Source organism: Pteropus medius, unplaced genomic scaffold (genome assembly GCF_902729225.1).
Source record: "Pteropus medius unplaced genomic scaffold, Ma_sr-lr_union100, whole genome shotgun sequence".
Classification (NCBI taxonomy): domain Eukaryota; kingdom Metazoa; phylum Chordata; class Mammalia; order Chiroptera; family Pteropodidae; genus Pteropus; species Pteropus medius.
This window is the reverse complement of record NW_024356249.1, coordinates 22,506,733-22,511,984: the sequence shown is the minus strand read 5'-3', so window position 1 is coordinate 22,511,984 and position 5,252 is coordinate 22,506,733. Positions and strand designations below refer to the sequence as shown.

General features: G+C 39.4%; 1 pseudogene; it reads left to right on the top strand.

Annotated features, from left to right (window-relative positions):
* The first annotated feature begins 3,030 nt into the window (after positions 1–3,030).
* On the top strand, positions 3,031–4,944 carry LOC120600982 (heat shock cognate 71 kDa protein-like; annotated as a pseudogene).
* The last annotated feature ends 308 nt before the right edge of the window (positions 4,945–5,252 follow it).

The following is a 5,252-nucleotide window of genomic DNA, read 5'->3' as shown; positions in this document are numbered from 1 at the left end:
CTGCTGCTAGTGACAGGGTTAGGCTGCTGAGCAAGTGGTATAGGCATGCCAAGGCTAGATGCTTCTTGTTTGGAATTTGTGAACCTTTGAGAGATTTTTGAAAGTCACAACATGAGCCAAGACAGGCCACTTGTTTGAAAAAGCCTGGAAGTGGCTTGGGTGGGCCCATAAGTTGGGTGGGACGGGTTCTCAGGGAATCACCAAGGTGGGGGAAAAAGTGTTAGCTAGGTTCCTGGAGATTCAGATACAGGACCCACTTGTGTCTGCATGCTAGGTGAGGAGAGGGCTCAACAAAGGAACAATTGCTTCTGTAAGCACTTCTGTGTGAAAGCTGCACCACCAACCCTGCCCTGTAGCCAAAGAATTCAGTTCCTCTCCATGTATCCCTGGTGCCTTTTGAGCTACTGCCCCAGTGCTGGAGCTCACAGCAAGTGAGTCATGAGCAAGTAACTTCATGCATGGGCTCTTTAAGAGGAAGCCTATAACTCCAGTAGCCCTCCGTCTTAGCCACAATCTCTGCTGGTTTTCACAGCCAGAAGTTGTGAGGACTTCTTTTCCAAGCACTGGAACCCTGAGCTGGGGAGCCTGACATGGGCTGCAACCCCTCACTTCTCAGGGGGTTCTCAGTAGCTGATCTCTCGCCACACGTGTGTGTGGGATCAGCTTGTTTTGCATCTCTGTTCTGTTTCAAAGTGGCTTTCTCTGTATATCCTTAATTATAGGACCTGTTCGGCTAGACTTCAGGGGATTCTGAAGTCTAGGATGGTTATTTTGTAGTTTAGTTGTAGTTTTGATGTGGTTGTGAGAGGAGGCAAGTACAGCGTCTTCCTATTCCTCCACAATGACTGAAAGCTCCTAATTATCTAACTAAATAGGTAGATCTTATTCTTGTGAAGTATCTTTATTTCTGGAAATGGTCTTTGTCTTCAAATTTGTACTAATATTAGTAACAACTTTATGATTAATATTTGTATTCTTTTTCCATCCTTTAAAACTATCAGTGTCTTTATATTTAACATGTATTTCTTATAAACAGCATATTGTTGGATTTGGGTTTTCACCAAGTATTGGTCAGTCCTGATTTTGTCCCCCAAGTGACAACTGATAATATCTGGAGACAATTTTTTTTTTTAATCACAATTAAAGGGAGAGGGATGCTGCTACTGCTTTCTAGTGGGTAGAGGCCAGGGATGCTGTTAGACATCCTCAGCAATCCTGTGCATTGCACGACAGTTTTCTACAACAAAAAGTTAGGTAGCCCAAAAACGGGCTGAAGGAGCAAAACTTACTGACTTTTAATTGATACCATTAGTCTATTTACACTTAATATAATTAGCAATAAGCTTAATTTTAAATCTGACATCTTGCTATTTGTTTTCCATTTGTCCTGTTGGTTATTCATTCCTTTTCTTCTTTTCTACCCTCTTTTGAATTAATCAAGTGTTATTTTTTTAGTACTCTATCTCCTCTAATGACTTCATATTATGCTTCTCTAGTGTAATTATCCTGGTCACCAAAGTTTTCAATTATTAATTTATTTTTCTATTTATTTCAGTATGAGCTCACAGGTTCCTATTTTATGGGTTATTGTCTATTAATATCATTATTTTAATGCTTAAATTGTTCCAGCTTTTGCCAATAGGATTTGCTTCAAGCTGACTTTCATGCCTTTTTGACTTGTCCCTGTTATTCTTTTAGCACTGTTTGCTTTCTGGAACTAACAAATATTCCAAGCTTATCTTGTTTGTTTTGCTCCTCCAGCAAAAGTAATCAGAAGTAATCAGTTATTTCTCTAAAGATGCCTGATTCCTTTCAGTAGAGAATAATATTCAGCAGCTGTGATCTAGAATCTAGATGTATTCATTGCTACTGATCTCAGGCACTTTTAGTAGACAAAGCCTGGGATTATATGTATAAAAATACACACATGCACACATATACTTACAGATTTACATCTATATTAATTTCTATATCTACCTAATACTTCCTCTTCCAATCCAGCACCTTTAGAATCATTCTAGTTCTCTTCATTTCCATATTTGCAATTCCCTTCAACAAAAAAATCCATTCCCATTATCTTTAATGTATGTTCATATTTGATTAATCCCTCCTTATGTAACCTATCTCTCACCATCATCTCTCCCATATCTTTGGTGTGGATACCCTCCTGAGTCCATGCCAGATTACTCTTTGTGGAGTGCTCCTGCCATATATTGACACCCATTGTCAGGGACTGCTACCCCCTACCCCCACATACATACACGAGTGCCATCCAGTGACTTTTCTATTTCTGATATATTAATTCTAGAATATACATTTGGTTCTGAAATTTCCTCTTTGCTTATTATCCATCTTTTCTGTAAATTCCTCAAAACACTTTTTTTTTTTTAAAGTTCTTGTCTGCTAGTAATCTACAAGTCTCTATTGACTGCTTACTCTTGATAATGGGTCCAATTCCTTCCCTTTTCATTAGACTTATAATTTAAAAAAGTTTTCTGTATTAGGCATAAAAAAACAGTGGAGTAAAACATAATTTTGTGTTGGTTCAGAATGCATGCCTTTCATTCTGTGGTCGTTAGAGTGAAGGACTTATTTTTCAAGATCCCTCACAAGTTGAACTGAGCTGTTGCTGAGCTGCAGCTTTAATTACATTGAGTTCAACTTTGTTTAGTTTAATCCCTAACCTCCCATGCCTCATCTGCCAAGAGACTGAGCAATTTAACTTCTTTAAGTGTTTTAACTGGAATGAGTTGGGTCTCAGTTTTAGTTTGAAGCCAAATTTTGTTCCAACTCTGGCAATTAAGTGTGATGTGCAAAACTGCATAAACTCTTTGCTTACTAGGCCCTCCTCCACTGCAATTTTCTTGGCAAAATTCCAGGGAAAGGGACAGAATTGTTTGGCCAGACACTTAATGCCCTTGCAGACCCATCTCACAATGTTGTCAAAAGTTTAGTTGGTTTTGTCATTGAATGTGGGGGCAGCTATCCAAATCTTTCTTCTCTGCAAGCTGCATGTACACTGAAGCAACCATGTCAAAGGGCTCTGGAGTTGGCATTGATTTCGGCACCACCTAGTCTTGTGTGGGTGTCTTCCAGCATGAGAAAATGGAAATAATTGCTAATGATCAGGGAAACTGAACTACACCATGTTATGTCAACTTTACTGAAAACCGAACATTTGATCAGTAATGCCACAAAGAATCAAGTTGCATTGAACCCCACTAACACTGTTTTTGATGCCAAACGCCTGATTGGATGTAGATTTGATAATGCTATTTTCCAATTTGAAATGCAGCATTGTCCCTTCATGGTGATGAATGATGTTGGTAGGCCCAAAGTCTAAGTAAAGTACAAGGAAGAGACAAAAAGTTTCTATCCAGAGGAGGTATCGTCTATTTTGACAAAGATGAAGGATATCGCAAAAGCCTACTTTGAGAAGACTGTTACAAATGCTATCATCACAGTACCTGCTTACTTCAATGACTCTCAGTGTCAGGTTACCAAAGATGCTGAAACTACTGGTCTTAACATACTTAGAATCATCAATGGCCAACTGCTGCTGCTATTGCTTACGGCTTAGATAAAAAGGTTGGAGCTGAAAGAAAAGTGCACTTTTGATGTATCAATTCTTATAATTGAAGATGGAATCTTTGAGGTCAAATCTACAGCTGGGGCCACCCACTTAGGTGGAGAATACTTTGACTACCGAATGGTCAACCATTTTATTGTAGAGTTCAACTGCAAGCATGACATTAGTGAGAACAAGAGGGCTGTTGCTTCCGGACTACTTTCATATGTGCTAAGTGTACTCTTTCTTCCAGCACCCAGGCCAGTATTGAGACTGATTCACTCTATGAAGGAACTGACTTTTATATCTCTATCACCTATGCCATATTTGAATAATTGAATGCTGACCTTTTCATGGCACCCTGGACCCTGTAGAGAAAGCCCTTCAGGATGCCAACCTTGAAAAGTCCCAGATCCATGATATTGTCTTGGTGTGTGGTTCTTCCCATATGGGTGTGGCTCTACCCATATCCCCAAGATTCAGAAACTCCTACAGGACTTCTTCGATGGAAAAAGAGTTCAAAAAGAGCATTAACCTTGATGAAGTAGTTGCTTATAGTATAGTTGTCCAGGCAGCCATCCTATCTGGAGACAAATCTGAAAATCTGTTTATGTTTTGCTGCTGTTGGATGTCACTCCTTTTTCTCTTGGCACTGAAACTGCTGACAGAGTCATACTGTCCTCATCAAGCGCAATACTACCATTCCTACCAAGCACAGACCTTCATTATCTATTCTGACAACCAACCTGGTGTGCTCATTCAGATTTATCAAGGTGAGCAGGCCATGACCAAGGCTAATAACTTGCTTGGCAAGTTTGAACTCATAGGCTTACCTCTTGCACCTCATGGTTTTCCTCAGATTGAAGTCATTTTTGATATTGATACCAATGGCATCCTCAGTTTCTCTGCTATAAATAAGAGTACAGGAAAAGAGAACAAGATTACCATCACTAATGACAAAAATTGTCTGAGCAAGGAAGACACTGAGTACATGGTCCAGGAAGCTAAGTACAAAGCTGATGATGAGAAAGAGGTACAAGGTGTCTTCCAAGGATTCACTTAAATTCTATGCATTCACCATGAAAGCAACTGTTGAAGATGAAAAACTTCAAGGCAAGATCATTAATGAAGTCAAACAGAAGATTCTTGACTAGTGCAATGAAATCGTCAACTGGCTGATAAGAACCAGACTACAGAGAAGAATCTGAATATCAGCAGAAAGAGTCTGAAAAAGTCTGCAACCCCATTATTATTACCAGGCTGTACCAGAGTGCAGGAGGCATGCCAGGAAGAATGCTTAGGGGCGCTTCCCTGGTAGTAGAGCCTTTCATACAGGTGGTGCCTCTTCTGGGTATACCAACGAAGAGGTTAACTGAGCCCACCTTGAGCACATATTTAGCACTGTTTTACACAAAATATTGAAGGACCAAAATTTGTAGCAAATTCCATGGCAGTTTTAAAGTTGAGCTGCTCTATGACAGGGTGTCCTTGACACTTGAATATGAAATATGTGTGCACAGGAAAAGGAAATAATGATGCACGTTATAAACACTGTATTGTAAAGTGGAAAATGCGATGCCTTAATAAATAAAACTGTATTTAATATTGGCCAAAAAAAAAGTTTAGTTGGTTTCTTCTTTCTTGTAAAATCTTCTGGTATATGGCAGCTCCACTTCTAATCCAC